The sequence below is a fragment of the Bubalus bubalis genome, chromosome 19 (assembly GCF_019923935.1).
Source record: "Bubalus bubalis isolate 160015118507 breed Murrah chromosome 19, NDDB_SH_1, whole genome shotgun sequence".
In the NCBI taxonomy this organism is placed as follows: Eukaryota; Metazoa; Chordata; class Mammalia; order Artiodactyla; family Bovidae; genus Bubalus; species Bubalus bubalis.
Window position 1 is genome coordinate 15,555,833 of NC_059175.1, and position 27,939 is coordinate 15,583,771.

Genomic DNA, 27,939 nt, shown 5'->3' on the forward strand with positions numbered 1-27,939 from the left:
CTACTGAATATAAACATAATGATAGCAGAGAGGGTCAAAATATTAGCTTTATTAATGACAGGGAAGCATCCTTAAACCCCAAAACACAAAGCTATAGAGTCAATAGTACTGAAAACTGCTGCTTGATTTAAAGCATGTACTACCAACTTTCTTCTCTTGACTTCTAGCTGTAAAGCTGAAATGGGTTGTAACTGGTTTGCCAAGGAAGGAGTAGGGGTGGCTGCGAGGTTTGTTTACTCTAATGGCTTGCAAGCTTGAGTGTGCATCAGAATCACCTGGAGAGCTTGTTCAAATACATCGCAGGGCCCCACCCCCAGAGTTTTTGGTCCAGTTGATTTGGGGCAAGAATAGAGCGTTTGCATATCTAACAAGCTCTCAGGTGATGCTGACACTGCTGGTCTGTTGTCTATACTTTTAAAACAGCTGATTTACTTTGTGTAAACTAGAAGTGTGACGCTGATCAACCACCCCCATTACAGTGGCCCACGTGAAAGAGGTTTGCGTTACTTTTCCAATGCAGTAACCCTGCCCCCACTGCCCTACGTCTCACCCTCCAGACCATGTGACCCAGTGGCTATCAGATTAAATCAATTTTGCTCATCAGGAAGGTTACTTTTCCTCCTAGCTGGGGAGTAAGTAAAAAGGATGGAACAAGAAGCCAAAATTATGTTCTGAAATTTTGCTCCTTCCTAAAGGATTGTTGCCATTTCAAGGAGGAGAGAGAGGTCAACTAAAGCTTTCTCATTAACAGTTAAGAGCAGTGATTAAAATTTGCTTCTTGAAGAATTAGTTGTGGTAGAATAACAGAGAACATACATTCCAGAGAAGCCTATGAGACATTTTGAGGGGACACTGGACTCCTCCTTCTTTGTGTGACATGCAGGAGAATGGGTGATTCCAGATTAGAGAATTTGGAGACCACAGGATCACACAAAGGTGAGTAAGGCTTTTGTTCTGAAGGATCTTAAACTGGCATTTATTACCTGTGTCATCTTGGGGAAGTCAATTTCTTTAAGTTTCTGTTTTCTCAACTGAAAATATGGGGATAACCTTCCTCTGAGGAAGATGTTTGTGGATGTCTTTAAACAAGTCTTTAAAATTCTCAGTATATTGCTTGGTCTATTATATACTTAGTAGGTGGTAACTTGGAGAAAGCAATGGCACCCCACTCCAATACTTTTGCCTGGAAAATCCCATGGAGCTTGGTGGGCTACAGTCCATGGGGTCACTAAGAGTCAGACATGACTGAGCGACTTCACGTTCACTTTTCACTTTCATGCATTGGAGAAGGAAAATGGCAACCCACTCCAGTGTTTTTGCCTGGAGAATCCCAGGGACGGGGGAGCCTGGTGGGCTGCTGACTATGGGGTTGCACAGAGTCCGCCATGACTGAAGGGACTTAGCAGCAGCAGCAGGCAGTAACTTAAGTAGTGAGAAGTTGGTGACGTGTGAGAAATCAAACACAGAGCTTTAAGGAGTGGGTGTTAGTTTCTTACTGTTGATTTTGTAAATTATCACAAATTTAGTATGTTAAAACAACACACATTTATTATCTTATAGTTCTGTAGGTTAGAATTTTGATACAGGTCTCACTTAGCTGAAAGCAAGATATCAACAGGAATGTATTCCTTTTTGGAGATTCTAGAAAAGAATTCCTTTCCTTGCTATCATCAGCTTTTAGAGGCTGCCTGCATTTTTGGCTAATGACCTCCTCTTTCCATCTCCAGCAACATAGTATCTCCCTGACTCTGCTTTTTATCATCACATATCTTTCTCTTTGACTCTACTTTTCTGCCTCCTAGTGTGATTATATTGGTCTCATACAGGTAATTCAGGATAAACTCATCATTTTAAGGTAAGCTGGTTAGCATCCTTAACAAACTGTAACCTTCTTTGTCTTTGAAGCCTAAGATATTAACAGGTTCTGGGACTAGAACATGGATATCCCTGGAGGTGGGAGCATTATCCTGCTTTTCACATGAGGGAAACTTCATTATCATTGTGTTTCATGAATATATGTTTGAGACGTGGAATTTTATTTATTATTCATTAACCAGTGTACATTAGGGCTTCCCTGGTGGCTCAGAGGTTAAAGTGTCTGCCTGCAATGTGGGAGACCTGGGTTCGATCTCTGGGTCAAGAAGATCCCCTGGAGAAGGAAATGGCAACCCACTCCAGTATTCTTGCCTGGAGAATCCCATAGACAGAGGAGTCTGGTAGGCTTCAGTCCATGGGGCCGCAAAGAGTCGGACATGACTGAGCGACTTCACTTACTTACTTAGTGTACATTAAGCACTTATCTATTTCTCTAAAATCTCTGGAAATACAAGATGAATAAAACTATTCTTTAAAGGAGCCTGGAATCCACTAGTGTTTTACAGACTTGTAAGTAAGTGAAATAGAAATAGTACAATGGTGAAGCCAATAGAGGACCCAACGAGGGAATGGTCCATTCTATTATGAATGGATTTTGTGGGACTTCAGGATGCTTGGGCCTTAAAAGTTGTTTATACACATTTTGATGGGGAGGCCGAAAAACATTCCAGACAAAAGATACAGAAGGAGCACAATGATGTGACCTGGAAAACTGCAGGTAATTCAGCAAAATAAGGAACATGCAAAGAGAGAAGCCTGGAGAGGCAGATAGTTATCAGAATCTCAAATAACTACCTACTGCTCTTTTGGCATAACCTTGTTTTACCTACATTATGGCAGTTTGACTCTATCTTAAAGTCATTGGGGGACAGTTGTGCAAGTTATGATGAAGCTAAATTACAGAAACCCTTAGATTCCATGCTGAGGCTTCCTCCTGTTTGGGATGATTTCTCCCTCATCTGACTCAAGTCTTTTAATTACTGATCATTAACTGTATGCTGACCACATGACACAGTATTGTTCTGGGGATAAAGGAAACACTATCTTTGACCTTGAGCAATGTCAAGAAGACAGAAAATATAATTATGGCATACTGTGATAAGCAATGGAAATGAGATGTCCACACTGCTTATGTCACTTTGTCACCTACTGCATTGTGATTTTTTTTTCAAATGTGTACTGGTTTTGGCTACTTTTCACTATTAATATCTTTGAAAGCAAGGGATTAGATGGAGGCATTGCTTAGAAAATCAGTTTTAACTCTCTACCCTCTTCATGTTCCATAGCAATGGGAAATGTTTGCCATAGACTTCTTTGCATGTTCATTTGTCTGGATTTTTTTTTTTTTTTTAAGAAAGTTCTTCAATCATTGTAGACTTAATTGGGTTTTAAAAATTAGTTTATTTTAGTTATAGGCTAATTACAATATTGTGGTGGCTTTTGCCATATATCTACATGAATCAGCCATGGGTGTACTTGTGTCCCACCATCCGGAAACCCCCACCCACTTCCCTCCCCACCCCATCCCTCTGGGCTGTCCCAGAGCACCAGCTCTGAGTGCCCTGCTTCATGCACTGGACTTGCACTGGTCTTCTATTTTACATATGATAATATACATGTTTCAATGCTATTCTTTCAAATCATCCCACCCTTGCCTTCTCCCAGAGTCCAAAAGTCTGTTCTTTACATCTGTGTCTCTTTTGCTGTCTTGCATATAGGGTCATCATTACCATCTTTCTAAATTCCATATATATGCATTAATATACTGTATTAGTATATTCTGTATTAGTATATTCACTCTTTCTGGCTTACTTCACTCTGTATAATAGGCTCCAGTTTCATCCACCTCATTAGAACTGACTCAAATGCATTCTTTTTTTATAACTGAGTAACATTCCATTGTGTATCACAACTTCCTTATCCATTCATCTGCTGATGGACATCTAGGTTGCTTCCATGTCCTGGCTATTGTAAACAGTGCTGCAGTGAACATTGGGGAACATGTGTCTCTTTCAATTCTGGTTTCCTCAGTGTGTATGCCCCACAGTGGGATTGCTGGGTCATATGGCAGTTCTATTTCCAGTTTTTTAAAGGAATCTCCACACTGTTATTCATGGATTGTACTAGTTTGCATTCCCACCAATAGTGTAAGAGGGTTCCCTTTTCTCTATACCCTCTCCAGCATTTATTGTTTGTAGACTTTCTGATAGCAGCCATTCTGACCGGTGTGAGACTACCTCATTGTGGTTTTGGTTTGCATTCTCTGGTAACGAGTGATGTTGAGGATCTTTTCATGTGTTTGTTAGCCAGCTGTATGTCTTTTTTTGAGAAATGTCTATTCAGTTCTTTCCAATTTTTGATTAGGTCATTTATTTTTCTGGTATCGAGCTGCATGAGCTGCTTGTGTATTTAGGAGATTAATTCTTTGTCACTTGCTTCGTTTGCTATTATTTTCTCCCATTCTGAAGGCTGCCTTTTCACCTTGCTTATAGTTTCCTTCATTGTGCAAAAGCTTTTAAGTTTAATTAGGTCCCATTTGTTTACTTTTGCTTTTATTTCCATTAGTCTGGGAGGTGGGTCATAGAGGATCTTGTGTGATTTATGTCAGAAAGTGTTCTGCCTATGTTATTTGGATTTTGTTGTCAGTCTCAACACAGTTTCTTAGAAATTTAATATACCATTTATTCTCCATCCCAAAGATCTATCTTTGTAAGTTAATTTTCTAAACAGTAGCTTTTAGAGGTGTAATGTCCTTCAGCTGTGTTGCACTCTAGGCTGCAATGCAAAAGATCTTAGATATTGCTGTTTAATTTAAAACAGTATCATAGCTCTGAACTCCCTCTCCTATTGCCATCCCTAGAAGCTGCTACCTCACTAGTACAGACCTGCATTGAGACTTCTCAAGGAAAGCTGTTCATCTTCATGTTCTCCTACAAGGGACAGATGGGAGAAGGAGCAGACCCCACTGGTCCTCATCATCCATTATATAAAACAACTTCTTTGGGCTACTCTTCTTCCTTGCTAATTACTGTTGACTTCTGGTCTCCTGTTATTTGCCCACATTCTGAGAGGGTTTTGAGGGTTCTCTGCTTGGGTACCATCATCATCTTTGGTGACTTGAATGCTCAGAGTCCTCAAGTCTAACAGTCCTCAGGCCTCTCTGACTGCAGTGGTTGTTTAGTCTATCCCACCTTAGTCATCTATCCTAAACTACATACAGAATTTCTGAATCCTTAAAAATCGCCTTGTTTCTACATCTTAAACCTCAATTTGAAGAATCTGTATTTTCCCCTTTGAATCCATCATCCAGTGTCTCATTCCATTTAGGCTGTCATAATAAAATATTGCAAACAATAGAAATGTGTTGCTCACAGTCAACAGCAGACTTGGTGTCTCAGAGTCTGTTACCTGGTTCGCTGTGTCTTCACATGGTGGAAAAATCTAGGAAGCTCTGTGGCTCTTTACTAAGAGCACTAATTCCATTCATAAGGGCTCCATCCTCATGGCTTAAGCAGCTCCCCAAATTTTTACCTCTTAATACCATCATCTTTGGGGGTATGGTTTCAACATTTGAAATTTGGTAGGGATACATACATTAATTCTGTTGCATCCAATCTGCTCTACCCTTGTCTGTGCCCCAAGAGACAGATCTGCTTAGACTCCATCAATGGGCTCTCTTGCTGTCTAGTTTTTAATTTGTTTCAATCAATAGAGAATGCAGATCAAAAGGAAGAAGAATCTAGTCAGGAAACAGTCCTCCTGCACCCTCCATGTGGAGTTGCTATCAAGAGGCCCTTTCAATATGATAGCAAGAGTTATCCCCCCTTATGTCTAGTGCATCCTCCTTCCACCTACCCCTTCAGGTTTAGGCATGATCAAGCTGTTCTGCCACTGTCATGCTCAGGGAATTGTTTCCATGGTTTCTGTACAGCCTGCCCTTACATATCTGTTAATAGCTGTTGTATTAAATTCTTCCATAATTGCTCAATATGAGAGTTCCATATGTTTTTTATTGGAACACCAACTATTATCCTACTCTTCTTACTCTGATTCTCAGCATACAACTTTCAGTCAAGTCACCTCCTTCAGTGCATGTGTGTGCATGTGCGTGCTCAGCTGCATCTGGCTCTTTGAGGCCCCATGGACTGTAGTTTGCCAGGCTCCTGTGTCCATGGACTTTTCAAGGCAAAGAATAATGGAGTGGGTTGCCATTTCCTATTCCAGGGGATCTGCCAGACCCAGGATTGAACCCGCATATCCTGCTTTGGCAGGCAGATTCTTTTCCACTGCACCTCCTGGGAAGCCCCAATCAAGTCATCAAGCTGCCAATTTATCAACTTTTCCCTCAATTTTCTTTTCTTCACTAGATCTTCTGGTCCTTCAGTTTAGATACTTTTATGTGTTTTCTTCTAACTCTTTTCCCCTACTAACTCTCTTTTCCTACAAATCTCTAGTCCTACAACAACCTGCCTAGTTATATCTCCGTGGATATTGTAAGTTCAAACACTTTCCCTACTGTCTTTATTATACTTTCAAGAGACGGACTCTCCTGCTAATTTATCACAAGAATTACTCTATTTCAGTTAGCAATTCCCTAGTTGTCTCCCTGTACTTAATGTTCTTTCCTTCTAAAGATTTTGTAAGTATGATAAAGATATTGGTGACAACTAACAGAAAACCTAACCCCAACTGGCTTAAGAAGAAGGGTTTTTTATTGGCTGAAGTATTTGGGAAACTCGGGGGGAAGCCCATCTTAGGGAACGTAGAAGCTCAAATCCTGTCACCAGTCTCATCTCATTCTCCATCTTATTGTGTTAACTTTATTGAGTGGACCCTCTTCTGTGGTCCCAAGGATGTCCATAGTAGCTTCAGAAATCCCATTCTTTCATGTTCGTTTCCCCATAACAGTCAAGTAGAAGTTCTGAGCCTGTGTCTAATTAGCTTGAAGTGGGGCAACTCCCCCTCCCTGAACCAATCAACCTAGTCAGAATATATGCTAATTAGCTTAAATCATTCAGTGATTAATCTTGGACCTGAGGATTTTTTCAAGTATGCATGAGATTTGTGTTGAAAAACTAATATTTGGTTTAATTGAATTAGTTACTGTAGCAATGGAATAAGAGATCTTATGTCCAATCAATGAAGAATGCAGCTGAGATCTTGCTACTAGAAAAATTGTTGATAGTTATTTTCTGATCAACAAACTCAATAGCAAATGTTTCTGGGATGCACGAACCACTACAGTGGATGGTAATGTGTGGTAATGTCATTATCAGGACCTAACCTGGAACCCCTGCTTCTGCTTATCTGAACTTTCTTATACTTCTAAATTGACTATACTTCAAAAAAATACATATAATTTGATTTTATTGAAAGAAACCATACTGTATGATATTATTAAACTACTTATTTCCTTTAGTATTTTTTGTTACAACCTAATCAATAAGATAAAAATGGGTATTGTAGGTGAGCTAGTGACAAGCCTAGTTTCTCTAGGGCTATTTAGTGATTTGGCATTTAATATGTAGCACTCCTGAAAAATCCAATCAGAAATTGGATGAGTCTCACGTTTTGTTTCATTCTCTTTTAAAATATAATAAATTAAGATTGGTAAAGTTTGGTAGCAGAATCAGAACTCATCCAGCTTTGTACTCTATACAATAGACCTTCAAGAACATGGTGTTCTATTATATCCATGTGTGAATACAGAACTAACAAAGACATTTGCTTCAAGAAACCTCTGATAATTTCATGTTTCTAGTATGGTGAAGACTTCCTAGGATATTATGCTTACTGTATAAGAAAAATTATTTCTTTTGAATACGCTTTTCAAAATTGTGAAGCTCAACATGTTTTGAACCTCCTTTCCACACTTCAGCTCATTTGATTTTTGATAAACAACGTATTACACATCTAGACATTTTTAGAGAGAAACTTGGTTTTAAAAACTCTATTGCAATATATTTTTCCATCTAACTGAGATAATTTTACCCAAGTACTTTCCCACTTACTTATGTTTTTGGCTTGGTTTCTTGTATGCAAATGAAGAAAGAGAACATGAAATCCTTAATGATTCAACATTTCTTTTTCTCGAAAGTCTGAAGAAATGCTTTAATAAATGACCAGCTTTCTAGTTTATTTATCTTTTCTCTTACTCCTGTTTATAATAGTTATCTACACTTTTAAGTATAATATATGGTTTGTGAAGAATGTATGACTTGGGATCAAATCGTGGATTTGAGTGTTGACTTAACCAGTTATGAGATTCTGAACAATTTTACCATTCTGAAATTGTTTCCTTAGTAAAAACTGGGAGGGTAATAGCTCCTCAGTATCTTGTGTAAGGATGATTAAATAAAATGTACATATGTCATGTATTTAATAAGTCTTGATTTCAAACCTCGTTTATGAGAAAGAATATATTTTTACTTTTCTCTCAATGTTTCAATCCAAACACATTGATTGTGCAGAAATGTCCTAGTGTTTCCGATACTCAAAAGAAGCTGTTTTTAAAATGCCATGTTTATTCAAGATGTTCCTTCTTTAACAAAGAAATTATTTTAACAATACAGGTTTTAGTTTACAGTTTGCAAAACACTTACATCATTTTTATCTCACTATTAAGGCCAAATAAGAAATAAGAGTCTGAATTAAAATTCAGTCTTAGCTCACAACACAAAGTTTAAGTACTATTTCATAGTGTGGAATATTTGGGGTCATTCCTGGCTATTGGCATTATTAGGTAATAGGACTAGAGAATTATGGCAAAAATACTATAGGCTAAAGTGTGAAAGTGAAAGCACTCAGTTGTGTCCAGCTCTATGGGACCCCATGGACAGTCCATGGAATTCTCCAGGCCAGAATACTGGAGTGGGTAGCCTTTCCCTTCTCCAGGGGATCTTCCCAATCCAGGGATCAAACCCATGTCTCCTGAATTCCTTACCAGCTGAGCCACAAGGGAAGCCCGAGAATACTGCAGTGGGTAGCCTATCCCTTCTCCAGCGGATCTTCCCAGCCCAGGAATCGAACTGGGGTTTCCTGCATTGCAGGCAGATTCTTTACCAACTGAGCTATGAGGGAAGCCCCCATAGGCTAAAGACCCTCCATATTTTACCTCTTGCAAGCAGTATTGATCATCTCAGAAAAATAAATTTGTTTATGTATTTTAAATAAAGCTTTATTTGTCTACAATCCTGATGGAAATGTTTAATAAACATATTCTTGGAGGGAACAGTCGATAAAGGAAAATTGATCTCTTTTCTAAGCAAATAACGAATCTTATCATTTGATGGGGTTCTTAAATTTCCATTTATCCTCTCATTTTCCGTATCTGTGAATCAGAAACAGTTCAGGTCAACCTACATTATCCTCTCTCCTGTTAGCTCAGCCTGGCTTAGTCACTGCAGAGATGTTGTTATAACTGTCCCAGCAGTGTCTGTGATTTTCAAGAGATGACAAACAGCTAGCTTGACTTCACAGCCTAGCAGCTGTGACTGTTAACACCTACACACAAACCCTGTCTTCTTCCCTAAATCTTATGGACTCCCCTATATCTAGACTCCTTGTTAGCTATGAAGCCCTTGTATGTGTGTGTATATATATACACACACACACACACACACACACTCTCACACACACACTCACACTCTTCCTCACCTCACCACCCTAACTATTACTAGTACTGGCTTGGAATTGAGGCTTCGAGATTTTTCAGCTGTGGCTTCTGGGCAAGATTCCCACTCATTTCATCATATGTCCTCAATTTTACACCTAAGCTAATTGTAAAGGGTCTTCCCTGATGGCTTAGATGGTAAAGAATCTTCCTCCAATGCAGGAGAAATGGGTTTGATCCCTGGGTCAGGAAGATCTGCTGGAGAAGGAAATAGCAGCCCACTCCAGTATTCTTGCCTGGAAAATCCCATGGACAGAGGAGCCCCATGGGATTGCAAAGAGTTGGACATGACTCAACGACTGACACTTTTCACTTAATTTTAATGACCATGAGACATTTTGTAAAGAATAGACAAAATATATGCAAAGCATCTGGCACAATTATTGAGGCTACAGGTGAATTTGAAAATATACATTAGCATTTTTCTCTCCAGCTATCAGGAGTGAGATTGTGGGTAGGGTATGAATATGTGGTATAAGAAGGGAATAGGAAAATATTTGGAGAAGTGTTTTTAATCACCATAAGGTTTATGAGAGTAGGAAAAATTGATACTCTTGTTAGTATGTTGGAAATTCATCTACCTAACACAGGTGTGAAAAAAAAATAAAAGTGTTAGTCTCAGTAATGTCTGACTCTTTGCAACTCCATGGACTTAGCCCACCAGGCTACTCTCTCCATGGAATTCTCTGAGTAAGAATAATGGAGTGAGTAACCATTTCTTTCTCCAGGGGATCCTCTGACCCAGGGATCAAACCTGGGTCTCCTGCCTTACAGGTGGATTCTTTACCATCTGAACCACTAAGGAAGCCCTAACACAGGTATATGGAAAGCATTTTATGTGTCCGGCACTGTTCCAGACTCCAGACACATTAAGGAGCAAAACAGGCAATATTCCTACCCACATAGAACTTAAATTCTAATAGATTAGACAGCCCCATTATATTATATCAAGAACAATTTAAAGGAATTGACGAGCAAAGAAGTGAGTTATTGATATTGAAGGGGAAGGAGGGGAGAGTTTAGTTCCCAGCAGAGAGGTTTCAATATAGGCCTAGAAGATGAAAGGCAGAAAGAGTGGCGAATGGGGAGACGTGGAGGAAACAGCAGTCTGAAACATACATGGGGAGGATGCTCTGGCTTGAGAGACAGCCCTGGCCAGGATCCTCTGCTCGGTTCCTCATAAAGTTTGAAAGGCTGGAGGCAAATGGCTGTCTGGCCATCATTACACAGAAGCAATGCGATAGGACTAAATAGTGAGGTCATTTTGGAAACACAGTAAGAAATCGTACCTGGAGCCCAACTGTGAGATCCAGATGATGTGACTTGTTAAAACCATTTTGCAACTATGTAAATCATTATGCTAGAATTTCCTGATGTACCTGTTTGAAGGTATAAGAGACTTCCCACCTCCTGATGTAAACTTACTCTGAAAAAATTATCATTATACCATCCTCTGTGAGGGCACTAGAAGTTGAAAAAATAAGCCTTATCACCTCTGGCATCCTTTGCTGGAAAGAGCCTTCAAGCCTAATCCAGTAAAGTGTTAATTGTTTCAAAGTGAAATGTTAGTCATTTCAGACTCAGTTGTCTGACTCTTTGCAACCGCATCGACTGGAGCCCACCAAACTCTTTTGTCTATGGGATTCCCCAGGCAAGAATACTGGATTGGGTTGCCATTCCCTTCTCTAGGGGATCTTCCCGACCCAGAGATTGAACCCACATCTCCTGCATTGCAGGCAGATTCTTTATCAACTTTTAATCTATTCTCAAACCCAGATCTCTATGATAGTAATTTCATTTGGGAACCAGAAACATGATATCTATTACATCAGGGCTGGAATAAAGAGTAAGAAGTGGTGTGGAAATAAGGGCTTAATTAAACATCTGTAGCAGTCAACTTGCTTCTATGCCTTTATTGCATTGCTATCAGTTCAGGGTTTACCCCCAGCTCTTCTCTAAGAAACTAAACAAGTGATCGAGACAGAAGTAAAGTTTTAGTGTGTTGCTCAGCACATCTGAGCAACATCCTCCACACTCTGGCACGTAGGGTCACCAAGAGAAGCCATCAAAATTCTGCCTACTTATTTGAAAGCAAAGTCTAAAAGGCAATGATGCATACATCTTATGATCAGCAATTTTTTTTACTTGATCTTTTTTTCCCTCCCTTTTTTTAAAACCTACTCTGTCTTGAGTTTTTATGAGATTTAAATTTTCTCTCCTACTATTATACTTTAAAAAAGATGGTTACCTTAGAGTTTAGGATATATATACATATACCCTAGAGTTTAGGATATATTAAACTAATCTAAGTCCAATTTCAAATAACACTGGAATGCCTTATATGCAGTGCAGGAAATTTCAGAGTTTTCCCAATTCTTCCCTGTCCTCTCTACAATATTGATGCCATGCATTTCACTTATTCATATGGTATGATCACTCAAGACATTGTTGCTATTATTACTTTAAACAAACAGCTATCTTTTAGGTTGTTAAAGATAAGAAAATAACATTTTATTTTACATTCATTTATTCTTTTTTTCTTTTTATTTTATTTTTTTAAATTTTATTTTATTTTTAAACTTTACATAATTGTATTAGTTTTGCCAAATATCAAAATGAATCCGCCACAGGTATACATGTGTTCCCCATCCTGAACCCTCCTCCCTCCTCCCTCCCCATACCTTCCCTCTGGGTCGTCCCAGTGCACCAGCCCCAAGCATCCAGTATCGTGCATCGACATTCTTTCTTACTTTTGGTCAATCCACACTTATGATTTATTTAATTTTCCTCCTTTGACTTCTCCGGCCTTTGCAGATTTCCCTTGTCTCTGGAGTACCTACCCTGTGGTTTTTGATAGACACCTTTGCATCTTAACTGCAGTGTTAAATGTTTAATTTGCATTGTTCTTTGTTTCATGATATAAGCCATGTTCCTTCAGTACGTTATGATCACTCTGAATAGAGGTCCTGTATTATGTGTTTTAATCCCACATGGTGCTTGTTCACACAGACTGAGCACATAAAAAACACTGGATTCACCCTGATGGATTATAGACTAGTAGAAATGTCCACGTGCCACAGGTAGGACCGCCCTTACACTGACCATGTCCTTTGAATAGCGCAGGAGTTTTGACAGAGTGCCTCCAGTGACGTCATTGTTCCCATCAGAGCTTCATTCCACAATGTAGGTGCTTCGTGTGTGTAACTGTGACTATTGTAATGATACTTAGTAAGAATTTGAGAATAGCTCACAGTCTAAGCTTCAGGATTTACAAGAATGGAGATATGCATGCAGGTGGTATAAGGAAAACAAGAGCAGTTTTAGTCATCCATAACTGCTTGGAACTCAGGAACTGGTCCTGCAGCCTGCTGACATCTTGCCTTCTTCCCATCACAGTGATCAGGTAGGAAATAGAAGCATTTACCAACATTTATCAGTTTAATAGAGCATTTTACCAACTTTTGCATTTTACCATTAGTACTCATGCTTCTCATGTAAACTTTCATGTAAGTTTGCAGAATAGAGTTTGGATGGATTTGAAAAAAAAATAATGATCTCAAATACACTGGCTTCTTTAGTGTTCTCTGCTGCTGCTGCTGCTAAGTCGCTTCAGTCGTGTCCAACCCTGTGCGACCCCATAGACGGAAGCCCACCAGGCTCTCCTGTCCCTGGGATTCTCAAGGCAAGAACACTGGAGTGGGTTGCCATTTCCTTCTCCAATGTGTGAAAGTGAAAAGTGAAAGTGAAGTCGCTCAGTTGTGTCCGACTCTTAGCAACCCCATGGACTGCAGCCTACCAGGCTCCTCCATCCATGGGATTCTCCAGGCAAGAGTACTGGAGTGGGGTGCCATTGCCTTCTCTGTTAGTGTTCTCTAGATAACTGCAATTGGAGATTAAATACTAATGCTTAAATAACACTTCATTTTCACCTACTGCTATAACTGGGCAGCATAATTTCTGGGCAGCAATTTCTTTATCATCTAGTGCTACTTGTTGAAGTGTTTAATGACTGTAGTGATCTCTGAAATATTTCATGAGACCTGGAATGGGTGCCTGTTCTTTTCATAGTGTTAAAGAGTACATGATCAACACACAGGGCCCTCCATAGCTATGCATTGCCTTGTTTCCCCCAAGTCATCCATGGTTCCCCTTATATTTCTAAAGTAGCACTTTCCTGATAATTTTTATTAAAAGGAACTCCTTGTTATAGATGGCAGTTCCCCAGGCAAGAACACTGGAGTGGGTTGCCATTTCCTTCACCCCCAAGCTTCTCTGTCCATGGAATTCTCCAGGCAAGAATACTAGAGTGGGTTGCCATTCCCTTCTCCAGGGGATCTTCCTGACACAGGGATTGAACCCTGGTCTCCTGCATTGTAGGCAGATTCTTTACCAACTGAGCCACCAAGGAAGTAGTATAGTGAAGTATATAGTATAGTATATAGTGTATATATATATATATATATATACTATATAGTGAAGTATATAGTATAGTATACACCAAGGAAGTATATAGTATAGTATAGTAGTATTAGCTTTCTATTAAGTGGAGGGGAAGGAATGGGGGCTCAGCCAATAAAAGAATCCACCTACAATATAGGAGACCTGGGTTCAATCTCTGCATTCAGAAGATTCCATGGAGAAGGGCTTGGCAACCCACTGCGGTATTCTTGCTTGAAGAATCCCTTGGACAGAGGAGCCTGGCATTTCAGGACTTCCCAGAGGAGTCCATGGGATTTCAAAGAGTCAGACATGGCTAAGCGACTAAGCACAGAGGTGAAAGGGCCTCTCAGGTGGGACTAGTGGTAAAGAATCTGCCTGTCAGTGCAGGAGACATAAGAGATGTGGGTTTGATCCCTGTGTCGGAAGATCCCTGGGAGGAGGAAATGGCAACCCACTCCAGTATTCTTTCCTGGAAAATTCCATGAACAGAGGAGCCAGGTGGGCTACTGCCCATGGGGTCACAGAGAGTCAGACACGACTGAGCAAGTAAGTATGCGTGCATGTGTGTGTGTGTGTGCACGCGCGCACACACGGGATGAAAATCACTTTAAGTTGTTTTTTTGATATCTCAGAAGGAAATTAACTTTCTGAAATATTTAATACTTAAATTAGTAGGATTCACAGGCTTTGACTCAGTTTTTCATTCCATTGGCAGCTCTACCACTAACTAGCTTTGTATTTCACCCTCTTTTAAACTTCATATTTGCATCTGTAAAAATATGTGTCTGGAGTGAGAGAGAGGTGATCTAGTGTATTATCATCTGGAACATCTCTAGACTAAAGTAAATTAAACTAAAATTTCAGTTTAATATCTTATCCCATGAATACTTGCTTCTATTGTGAGGCATGTCACAACAGTAGAACATCTAGTTTGCAAAATATATAAATATTTTCATCTGAGCCTTGAGATAACCTTTTAAAATAGTCATGGTATATTTTATTATATTCATTTTACAGATAAGAAAACTGAAGTTTGAAGTTCACGTTAAGTCACAATTGAGAGCAAAGCACACTCTTTTGAAGTAGGGTACATGTGGTCCAAACAAGTGCATGGTTAAAAGGAGACAGGATCTAAGGCTAATTAGTCGCTTAAAACAATCTCCCCTTGAACACAACCTGTGACTCATATTTCCACAGCTTCTAAATATAGAAGAAAATCTTAGAATTTGGATCATACTAAATACCTATGGCAGTGTGCCACTTCGTGGTTAAATCATTTGCCTTCTATGTTCTTGACAGTCAGGAGGCACGGCTGGGGTGTGGTGATAATGGAAAGCTTTATCCCTGTGGTTTGCTTTTTAGCAGTAGTTTGCCAGCCTGAAGCTGAGAAAACATACATTGTTAGTGCAATAGATTGAGTTTGCACAAGGTTCATGGGTTTGTGTTGGGTATTGAATAGAGAACAAGTCAGGCACTACTAACACCTTGAAGTTAGAAGAGGGTAGACTCCAGTGTCAGACTGATGCAATTCACGTTTCACTTGCCATTTACTAGCTGTTTGACCTTGGGAAGTCAATTAACTTCCATGTGCATTAGCATTACTGTCAGGAAAATGGGAATAATGTTTTATAAACCTCAAAATTATGAATAGTAAGTGAATGAATAAATATGCTTTGTTTATAGTATGTATTAAATAGGTATCCAGAATTGTAATAGTAAAAGTTAATATTTACTGGCTATTTCCTTTGTCAGACATGAGCTCAGTGATTTACATACATCATCTTGTTTAACTCACTGCAATCCCTGAGATAGGGACTATTTAATGCTCATTTTGTAAGGAAGAGCACTATAGAGAAGTGAAATAATTTTTCCTAAATTCACATCAGTTCAGTTCAGTCACTCAGTCACGTCCAACTCTGTGACCTAAATTCACATATTCCTAAATTCACATAGCCAATAGGTGTTAGCACATCTCTTAAAACTATGCCCTCACTTCTATGCTAAAAATGGTATTTTCTAATAGAAGTATTTTAGAAAGAGAAGGCAAAAGAAGCCCTGTTTCAGAGAATTCTGGGCTTTTAAGCTTAACAAATTAACCTCTACACTGCAAACTTTGTCTTTAATGGTTTGTCTTAAATGTTATCAATAGATGGTTGATATTGTTGATATAACTTTTGTCTGTGGTATATTATTTTCAGAGATTAACTTCTAAGTGTATTTTTTAAATGCAGTGACTCTGATTTCATTGTAACTGTACAGATGATGAATGTTTAACACTGAAGAGCCATGATTTTAATGTTAAAGATGAGCTCTATTATAATCAAAAGAAAATGCTGTTTCAATACAGATGCCTGGAATAAATTTGGGTTGCAATGAGATGGGATGATTCTTTTTTATTTATGCTGATTCTTTCCATTGTGCACTGCTTGTTAAAATGCTTTACAATGAAGGATTATTTTTCTTACATCTCTGTAAGCTTAATATTTCCACAATCTTTTTAGTAAGAAAGATGTTCATTGAAGACGCAGGTGTTTCAGACTTTAAGGGAGGTTAGTGTTTTAGAGAGCGTAAGCTTTAAAATAACTTAGATCCATTTAATTTGAATATCCTTGAGCAAATTACTTAGACTCTCTGAATCTGTTTATTTACAAAAAGAAAGATTTGTTTTAACTTCACTTCGCAAGGCTATGCCAAACATAAATACTGTGCTAGGCACCTTATAATGTTCCTGTAAAAGCCATTGCTATTAAGACAGGTCTGTGTAATAAGACAGGAATCTGTATGATCCCATCTATGTTAGTTACAGCTATTCTATTGATTCTGCTTCTCCAGAGAACTCTGTCTCCCTCTCCTTCCTCCGTCCCCTGCCAGCTACTTGTATCCATGTGTGCTGTATGTGCATGCTCAGTTGCTTCAGTCATATCTCACTCTTTGCAACTCTATGGACCATAGCCCACCAGAATCCTCTGTCCATGGAATTCTCCAGGCAAGAATACTGGAGTGGGTTGCCGTGCCCTCCTCCAGGGGATCTTCCTGACTCAGGGATTGAACCCATGTCTTTTACATCTTCTGCATTGGCAGGTGGGTTCTTTACCCCTAGCACCACCTGGGATATATCTATCTAAATATATAGAAGAGAGAGAAAAAGAGAGAGCTCTTAATTTCTCTATGTAGATATCTATACATATCTATACCTGTAAATATCTATATATTAAATAACTCTTGATAATTATTAATATTAACTAATTACTAATATTGACTACTATCATTAACTTGTATTAAACACTAATTATTATGACATGGTAGGAGCTATTATGTGTGAAATTTGTAGGGCTGGCCAGTAGGCTAGAAATTTAGGAAGAGTTGCTATTACAGTCTTGAGTCTAAAATCTCCAGGTGGGCGAGCTGGCTGGGACATAAGACAGTGCTTTTATGTTGCAGCATTGAGTCAGAATTGCTTTTTCTTTAGGAAGCCTCTGTCTTTCCTCTTAATGCCTTCAACTGATTGGATGAGGCTCATCCATTATGTACAATAATTTGCTTTAACTAATAGTCAAATGATTATAAATGTTAGTTATGTCCACAGTTATCTTCACAGAAATACCTAATGTTTGACCAAATGACTGGGTACTATGGCCCAGCCAAGATAACACATTGTAATCCATGACGTGGAGTTTTTTTTCTTTTCCTGGTGTTAGGGTCACAACTACACTAATAAGTGTTCTAGTTGGCTATGTTACATTGTTAATGATGCCTTAAACCCATTCCACAGTCAACTGAGATTGTTAATGGCAGGCAAATCATAGGAAAAAGCAGTGTTTGCTGTCAGAATTCCCAGGACAGAGTCAATCATTGATAATTGGGCAAGAATGGCAGACATGATGTCATGGGAGTGAAGCCCGGAGAAGTGTACCTTGATTCCTTCAAAGTTGCTTCTGGGGTCATCTTCTCTTACTGCAACTCAAACCAGCTCCCCCTGAGAGATTGAACCCTGTTCTCACAAAGGTGTCCTATTGCTGTTAGGGGAAAGCAGTTCCTTGAAGGTAGCACTCTGAACTCCCTATTATGCCAGGAAGATGGAGTCACCTATCTCTTAGCAATGGCTGTAGCTGCCTCACTTCCTGGGAAACCCTGGCTTTGCAGATGATAGACCATCATTTGCTTATCTGAGTCATATCTGAGATATAGATAGTACTTTGGAAGGAAACTGGGAGTCACTCTTGATTTCTATTATAACAGCTGCAGGTATCCACCAAAGAAGGTAATCCCAGTACTGTCTTTTTGAAATGAGATCCTAATGTAGTGCCTCTTCTGAGTGTTCACCTTTGTCATGTCTTCTGAATATTTGGTCCACATGCTTGGTGGGCACAATGCCATTCCGTTGGGGCTAGATATTCTTGAAAGAAAATAAGTACTGGCCATCCAAGTCCTGTAGAAAAACATTCTTAGGTACTTGAGGGTATATTGCTACCTATTATCATCTCAGATATACTCCTCAGAAAGGAGGCAATTTATAGTAATAGGTTGATTGGGGGCCAGTATATAGTTTCTTTATTTACTTAAAGCAGTTTTTCCATAGGCAGAGTTCTGTGTGTTTATTTAAAAATCTTTCCAAAATAAAAACCTGTATCTGCAGGATAAGAAGTTGAGTTGGGATACTGGTATATGGACATTGTTTCATTCATGTGGACTCTCTAAGAAAATAATGCCTTTGATATTTAGGAGAAAATTCCCAATGAAGTGCTTCATCTTCAAAGTCATCCTTTTTATTCTACTGGGGGCTGACAGATGGTCACCATGAGGTTGTTGCTTCCCAAGTGGCATTGGCAGTATCTACCTGCAATTGGCAGGAATCTACCTGCCAATGCATGAGACGTAGACACTCGGGTTCAATCCCTGGGTTGCTTCCCAAGTGGCATTGGCAGTATTTACCTGCATTGGCAGGAATCTACCTGCCAATGCATGAGACGTAGACACTCGGGTTCAATCCCTGGGTCAGGAAGATCCCTTGAAGGAGGAAATGGCAACTCACTTCAATATTCTTGCCTGGAGAATCCCATGGACAGAGGAGCCTGGCTACAGCCCATAGGCTCACAAAGAATCGGACCAAAGCAACTTAGCATGAGGGCTGACAAATGGCCACCATGGGGTAGTTGTATAGACTGGCTCCTGAATATAACACTTGTACCAAGGTCTGTAGTGACAGGGAGACTCCCCTCCCTGTAGAGGTTGCAGACAGGGCCTTGTCAGGGGTAACGGGCTACTGTGGGGACGTCCTGGTCCTGTACCTGGTGGGCATGCTGCTGTGACTTGCAACCAAACAGGGCTACTACCCATCCAGGTGCTCTCAAGGTTGGTGTAATGAGAACGTTTTTGGAGGTGACAACTTCTGCAACCTCCTGAGACCATTTGTAATGCCCTTAATACGTTGTATTGAAGTGGGTAGATAAGACTGAGGAGATAGGTTCAAGAGTATGGAAAACAAAATAAAAGAGTATGGAAAACAAAAAACAAATGCATTTCGTGCACAGCCCTGGGCTTTAATTAGGCTGGATTTCTACTTGCTTGTTTCATTTGTCCTTCTTGAGAGACATAGAAGAGAGCTACTTCTGCTGCCTTGGGGACAAAAGATATCTGATGACCTGGGGGGCAGATGGGCAGTCTGTGTACTGACATGGTACACAACTGCTCCCCCACCCCGCACTGCCATGGAAAAGTGACTGTCAGCTAAACAGAAGATAAATGAACACTGATGCTTCTTTAAAAATTATATGACCACTAACATCTTGACTTTGTTTTAAAACTTGAAGGGTAAAAAGGCAACAAAAGAACATTTTGCTTATTGGCTGATCTGTTATTGCCAAGACACTGAAGCATAAGCTTTCCTCTGCCTACTTCGTCTTCCTAGTGAGGTGATTTATTCTGATGTTGTCAGTCGAATCAAAGAACCCAATCTTTGTCACAATAGAAAAATGTCAACTCCAGATCTAGAGAGAGATGGTTTGATAACAGAGTGTCAGGGCTTTCTCATAGTTCTGAGCTTTTATCATTAAGCTTGCTGCTGCTACTAAGTCACTTCAGTAGTGTCCAACTCTGTGTGACCCCATAGACATCAGTCCACCAGGCTCTCCTGCCCCTGGGATTCTCCAGGCAAGAACACTGGAGTGGGTTGTCATTTCCTTCTCCAATGCGTGAAAGTGAAAAGTGAAAGTGAAGTCTCTCAGTCGTGTCCAAATCTTAGCGACCCCATGGACTGCAGCCTACCAGGCTCCTCCGTTCATGGGATTTTCCAGGCAAGAGTACTGGAGTAGGGTGCCATCTTTCCCTACTATACGCACCTGCACACTGGCATAGCTACATCTGAAGCTTAAAAGGGAATGCTTTGGTTCTTGGAAAAGAGAGTTCCATCTGGTGGTTTAGGACCTTGTTAATTTTTCAAATGCTTTCCATGGGATGTGGCTACATGAAGGTGGTCATTTCAAGGCTCTTATAGAATTTTGATAAGCTTTCCACATTTTTACTCATTCCCTTGTAGCGTACTATCTCTGATCAACATTTGAACAGCTATCTGTGAGGCTGATAATTGTGTCTCGTGTGTCTTGTTTTCTTTAAGCCTCTTTAGGTGTCTCTGTGATTATCATCTGAGTTTCCATTTTTGTTTTAATAAATGCCCACTGATATTCTTTTAATAATTTTGCTAGTTTTTTTTTTTTCCTCCTCTGAGAAAAGTCTTTCTTTCACTGGCAATTAGGCAACATAATTAGGAAGCTTTCACCCACAGCTACTGGAAATAGCTGGCGGTCGGGACATTTGTGGAGTGAGTGGTGGACACAGGAGTGGTCATACATGTGGTTAGAACATTATTCCCGTTTGCATAAGCTCACACCCTACTTTCACAGAAAAATCATGATAATCACAATCAGAATCCCAGGAGCAATAAAGCTTTCACCGTGTTGTAGAGGTCAATGATACATAGTAACCTCTCTAATCTCTGGGTGAACCTGAGTGCATGTGTTGACCTGCCCCATGCTTGCAACTAGTCTATCACACAGTACTAAATTACTGGAAAATCTATATTTTTGATACAAATAATAATTTTCTCATGTGTAAGCTAGATTTTTATTTGCCTAAATCTTAATATTTGGCTGGGAAATGGTGACTATCTTCCCACAATTAGCCACAGGAAGGTAGGCTTTAGTTAAAAAGCTTTCTATATTTTATTTTCAGGCAAAGGTGCTGAGTACTTTGTTTGGCTGGAGTGCTTTGAACTGAACCTTGTGCCTTTCATCCAAGTGTCTTACAGTCACTGTCTTTCTCATTTAGATACACGACTGCCTTAGGAGATAGGAGTAGAATAATAGTAATCCTTTGTAGATAAAGACTTGGAATATAGAAATTTGAAACCATGTGAAACAGCCTGGGAGCAATGGTAATAGTAGCTAGAATTCCTACACAGTGCTGAATAATGGGCTGAATTATTTTCTATACAGCAGGTACCCAGGCTTCCCTTGCTTCCAGCACACACTGAGGGTCTTAGGTTTTCAATTATGTGATGATTATTTCAAGCATTCACTAAAGTTCAGCTTGGAACTCTTGAGTTCAGGTTGCCCGCTACTGCAGGCCGACTATAGGCATTATAGGGCTCTCAAAGGACCTTAGCTTTTTCTGACACCAAAACAATCTATGCCCAGATTCCCCTTAGAGAATCAGGACTAGTCAAAGCCATCTGTGCCTCCCAATGCAGTGATCAGCCTCTTCCAGAAAACAAAGTTCTGTTTTGAGCATCATATTTTTTGTTATTTAATTCCCATGCTGTTCAGTGATTCTTACCAAGCTTCATGGCTATGCTGCTGACCTTCCACAGCAATAAAATCATGGTGCCCTCTAGGAACCCTGTTCTATTATAGATTGCCTTCCTGCATCTTTAATATCTTCATATTACTCAATGGTGTGCTGATAAATATTTAACAGTGTGCTGTCTGAAAAAAAACACGTGTATATATATACACACACATATGAGTTATTAATATTTTCAGTGATATAATGTGAAACATACTGTTTGCAAATAATGTGTGATATTATTCATTAAAAATTCTATATACCCAATGCATTGACACAATATTTTCAAGATTTTTTGCTGAACTCCATTAGTTTGATAACCAACTAATGGTTGCAAATAGATGTAAATTTGACAGGAACGTTGGTTGATACTTTCATTTGGATGGATAGGTAGGGTAAAAGTGAAACAATGAAGGCATATGTTAGAATCATGCTTATTTTTCAATGACGTGAGTGACTTCTTTGCTGAATCAGATAGTGGTTTAAAATACCATGAGAATATTTTCTTAAATTTTACCTTATGCAACTCGCAATAAAGTGTCAATGGACATGACACACTTTTAAGTTTAACCTGAATTATTTTCTCTACAGTTTCCTTAAATCTAAACCACGATTTGGTTAACTTTGTCTTAGAAATCCAGGTATTAAATATTTCAGATTTAGGATTACAGTTTTTGTGGTAATTACTCAACTCTTGTTATAGTGGGGCCACATACCACTGAGTACTGGCAGTATTCCAGTAAGAATTTATTTACAAAAATAGGCAATAAGTGGGCAAGAGTTTGTCTAGACAGTTGCTATAACAGTAAATCAAGGCTTTATCTGTTAGCATTTACCAGTTTCGATGGTGTAAGACATAACCTAGGCAGTGTTTTAAAAAGCAGAGGCATCACTTTGCTGACAAAGGTCCCTATAGTAAGAGCTATGGTTTTTTCCAGTAGTCATGTATAGATGTGAGAGTTGAACCATAAAGAAGGCTGAGCACACAAGAATTAAAGCTTTTAAACTGTGGTGCTGGGAAAGACTCTTGAGAGTCCCTGGGACAGCAAGGAGATCAAACCAGTCAATCCTAAAGGAAATCAACCCTGAATATTCATTGAAAGGATGGATGCAGAACCTCCAATACTTTGGTCACCTGATACGAAGAGCTGATTCACTGGAAAAGACCCTGATGCTGGGAAAAATTGAGGGAAGGAGGAGAGGGGTGACAGAGGATGAGATGGTTGTATGACATCACTGGCTCAATGGACTTGAGTTTGAACAAACTCTGGGAGAAGATGATGGACAGAGAAGCCTGGCATGCTGCTATCCATGGGGTCGCAAAGAGTCAGTTACAACTTAGCCACTGAACAACAGTGGTGTAAGAGGGCTTCTCAGGTGGCGCTAGTGGTAAAGAACTGACCTGCCAATGCAGGGAATGACAGAGATATGAGTTCAATCCCTGGGTTGGGAAGATCCCCTAGAGGAGGGCATAGCAACCCACTTCAGTTCTTGCCTGGAGAGTTCTGTGGACAGAGGAACCTGATAGGCTACAGTCCATGGGGTTGCAAAGTCAGACACTACTGAAGTGACCTAGCACACACCTATGATGTAAGAACTCCATCACAGCAAATTTCAAGCTACCAGGATGATGTTACTGAATGTGTATTAGGAGAGGTATGTGCAGTAGCCCTCATTATGTTATGTTTCAACTATATAGACATAATTGGTGGAAATAACCTCAACAGTATGGTTAAGTTAAAATGTAATCTGTTAGAAAATGAGAGGTTACTACCTTTGGTTTTAATATTACTACCTTAATTGTAAGGTCATATAGTCTAATATTTGATCATTATGTTTAACAAAGGCTTCCCTGGTGGCTTAGATGGCAAAAATTCTACCTGATATGTGGGAGACCTGGGTTCGATCCCTGGGTAGGGAAGATCCCCTGAAGGAGGTCATGGCAACCCACTCCAATATTCTTGCCTGCCTGGAGCATCCCCATGGACAGAGGAGCCTGGCAGCTACAGTCCATGGGGTGTCAGAGTCAGACACGACTGAACGACTAAGCATAAGCACATGTTTAATATACAACTCTCAGAATTTACAAAAATATATAATTAGGAAACATTAAAAAAAACTAAGATCATGGCATCTGGTCCCATCACTTCATGGCAAATAGATGGGTGAAATGTAGAAGCAATGACAGATTTCCTTGGGTTCCAAAATCACTCAAACGGAGACTGCAAGCATGAAATAAAAAGATGCTTGCTCCTTGGAAGAAAAGCTATGATAAACCTAGACAGTATATATGCATGCAAAGACATGACTTTGCCAACAAAGATCCATATAGTCAAAGTTATGATTTTTCCAATAGTCATGTATGGAGGTGAGAGTTGGACCATAAAGGCTGTGTGCTGAAGAACTGATGCTTTTGAACTGTGGTGCTGGGGAAAACTCTTGAGAGTCCTTTGGACTGCAAGATAAAACCAGTCAATCCTAAAGGAAATCAACCTTGAATATTCATTAGAAGGACTGATGCTGAAACTCCAATCCTTTGGCCACCTGATGAGAAGAGCCAACTCCTTGGGAAATACCATGGTGCTGGGAAAAATTGAAGGCAAAAGAAGAGGGCAGCAGAGGACGAGATGGTTGGATGGCATCACCAACTCAATGATCATGAGTTTAAGCAAGCTCTGGGAGATGGTGAAGGACAGGGAAGCCTGGCATGCTGTAGTCCATGGGGTTGCAAAGACTCAGACAAGACTGAGTGACTGAACAACAACAAGCTGACATGAGCTGGTTCTACTACACTATTTCTTTTCCTGGTACACTTCCTATTGGAGTTTTATTATTTCATACTCAAGGTACTTTGAAGCGGGACCCATAAATTCATTTCATAGGCCCTTTATTAAGTATTCATTTATATCAGACACTTCATTGTCACTCTTGATTCCACTCCATTACTTTTATTTTTAAAATTAATTTTCATTGGAGTATAATTGCTTTACAATGTTGTGTTGGCTTCTACTGTATAGCATAATGGATCAGTCACACATATACAAATATTGCCTCCCTTTTGCACTTTCTTCCCATTCAAGTCTTCACAGTGCATTAAGTAGAGTTCCCTGTGCTAGTTTTCATTAGTTACCTATTTTATACATAGTATCAATATTGCATATATGCCAATCCCAATCTCAACTCCTCCCTCCTCATCCCTCTTTTCCTCTTGGTATCCATATATTCTCTATCTTTGGGTCTCTATATCTGCTTTGCAAATAAGATCATCTGTACTATTTTTATAGATTCTACATATATGTGTAATACACAATATTTGTTTTTCTCTTTCTGACTTACTTCACTACAGTCCTAGGTCCATCCACATCTCTACAAATGACTCAATTTAATTGAGTAATATTCCATTGTATATATGTACCACATCATCATCCATTCTTTTGTTGATGGCCATCTAGCTCCATCCATTGCTTCCATGTCGTGGCTATTGTAAATAGTGCTGCCATGAATATTAGGGTGCATATCTTTTTGAATTTTGGTTTTCTCTAGGTGTATACTCAGGAGTGGGATTTCTGGGTCATATGATAGTTCTATTTTTAGTTGTTTAAGGAATCTACACACTGTTTTTCATAGTGACTGTATCAATTTACACTCCCCCCAACATTATAGGGAGGTTCCCTTTACATTACACCCTCTCCAGCATTTGTTTGTAAATTTTTTGATGATGGCCATTCTGAGCAGTGTGAAGTGATATCTCATTGTAATTTTGATTTGCATTTCCCTAATAATTAGTGACTTTGTGTATCTTTTCATGTGTTTGTTGACCATCTGTATGTATTTGGAGAAATGTCTGTTTAGGTCTTCTGCCCATTTGGGGGTTGGTTTTTTTTTTTTTTTTTTTTTTTTAGTATTGAACTGCATGAGCTGTTTGTATAATTTGGATATTAATCCTTTGTTAGTTGCTTCATTTGCAAATATTTTCTCCCATTCATAGTTCTGTCTTTTCGTTTATAGTTTCCTTTGCTGTGCAAAAGCTTTTAAGTTTAATTAGGTCCCATGTATTTATTTTTGTTTTTATTTTCATTACTCTAGGAGGTGGGTAATATGTTTTAAATATGGACATTTACTGAGGAGTGTAATAAAACATCAGACTCCTGCCAATGAAATCTTTTAAGGTTTTTGACTAGGTTAATATTGTGGGAAAAATATGAGAAGGAATATCAGCATTTTGTTAAGACTTACTATCCAAAAGCAAATAACAGTATATTAGTACAATCTTTTTCTCAGGAACATGTATCTTTTTGAATTAATGTTTCTATTTTCTTTGGATATATACCCAGGAGTGGAACTGCTTGATCATATGGTAATTATATTTTTAGTTTTCTGAAGAACCTCTATACTGTTTTCCACAGTGGCTTCACCAGTTTATGTTCTCACCAACAGTATACAAGTATCACCTTTTCTGTACATCCTCATCAACACTGGTCATCTGTGGCCTTTTTGAAGACTTTCTGACAGGTGTGAGGTTATATCTTACTGTAGTTTTGATTTACATCTCCCTGATGGTTAATGATGTTGAGTATCTTTTCATGTGCCTGTTGGCTATCTGCATGTCTATTTTGGAAAAAGGTCTGTTTAGATCTTCTGCCTATTTTTTTAAATCCATTTTTTTCCCACAATGATTTCTGTGAGGTATTTATATATTTTGGATATTAATCACTTACTGGTAATATCATTTGCAAATATTTTCTCCCATTCACTAGGTTGTCTTTTTGTTTATGATTTCTTTACTGTGCTCAACTTTTAATTAGGTTCATTTGTTTGCTTTTGTTTCCTCTGCCTAAGAAGACATATACCAAGAAAACTGCTATAATTTATGTCAAAGAATGTTCTACGTATTTTTTCTTTTAGGAATTTTCATGGTTTCTGACCTAACATTTAGGTCTTTAATCCATTATGAGTTCATTTTTCTATGTGGTATGTGGAAATGTTCTAATTATTTTATTTTACATGTAGCTGTACAGTTTTCCCAATACCACTTACTGTGTGTGTTCCATATTGTATATTCTTGTCTCATTTGTCTTAGATTAACTGACCAATAAGTACATGGATTTATTTCTGGGCTCTCTGTTCCTTTGATCTATGTATCTGTTGTGGGCCAGTACCATACTGTTTTGATGACTATTGCTTTGTAGTGTAGTCTGAAGTCTAGGAGCTTGATACTTCCAGATTTTTTATTTATGTTAAGATTGCTTTGGTTATTTGGGGTCTCTTGTGGCTGCATACTTATTTGGAAACTATTAGTTTTAGCTGTGTGAAGAATGTCATGAGTGTTTTGATAAGGATTGCATTAAATATGTAGATTGCTTTTCTTAGTATGGTCATTTTAATAGTATCAGTTCTTCCAATCCAAGAGTATTAGATGTCCTTCTTCTTTTTATTTTTTTAATCTTCACTTTCTTTCACCAGTGTTTTGTAGTTTTCAAAGTATAAATCTTTCCCCTTTCTGGTTAAGTTTATTCCTAGGCATTTTACTCTTTTTGATTAAAATTGTAATTGATTTCTGCTTTCTCTGATAGTTCATTATTAGTGTTAATTATGAATAAACATTTATTGTTGCACAGCTTTACTGCATTCATTTATTAACTCTAATAGTCTTTGTGTGGAGTCTTTAAGGTTTCTTATATATAGTATCAAGTCATCTGCAAATGGTGACAGTTTACCAATTTAGATGCATTTGCTTTCTTTTCCTTCTCTTTTAGGTCTGATTGCTGTAGCTAGGACTTTTAATACTGTGTTGTATAGAAGTGGTGAGAGTGGGCATTCTTGTTCTGTTCTTGACTTTAGAAGAAAAGATTTCAGCTTTTCACCATTGGGTTTGATTTTAGCTGTGGATTATCATAAATAATCTTTATTATGTTGAGATATGTTTCCTCTATACCCACTTTGTTGAGAGTTTTTATCATAAATTGATATTGAATTTTGTCAAATGCTTTTTCTGTATCTATTGAGATGATCATCCGATTTTTATCCTTTGTTTTATTAATGTAATCCACAGCTTTCGCTATATACTTGCCTTTACTAATGGAACTTTTCCTATAATTTCTTCTTGTTCTGGT

General features: G+C 38.8%; 1 long non-coding RNA gene across 1 annotated transcript in view; it reads left to right on the forward strand.

Moving 5' to 3' along the window:
* Positions 1-484: 484 nt before the first annotated feature.
* The window catches only part of LOC123330552, a 104,443-nt gene continuing 76,988 nt past the window's right edge, over positions 485-27,939 (forward strand). The window contains exon 1 of the long non-coding RNA XR_006546554.2: positions 485-936. This is a non-coding gene — a long non-coding RNA (uncharacterized LOC123330552). The remainder of the gene's footprint in view (positions 937-27,939) is intronic.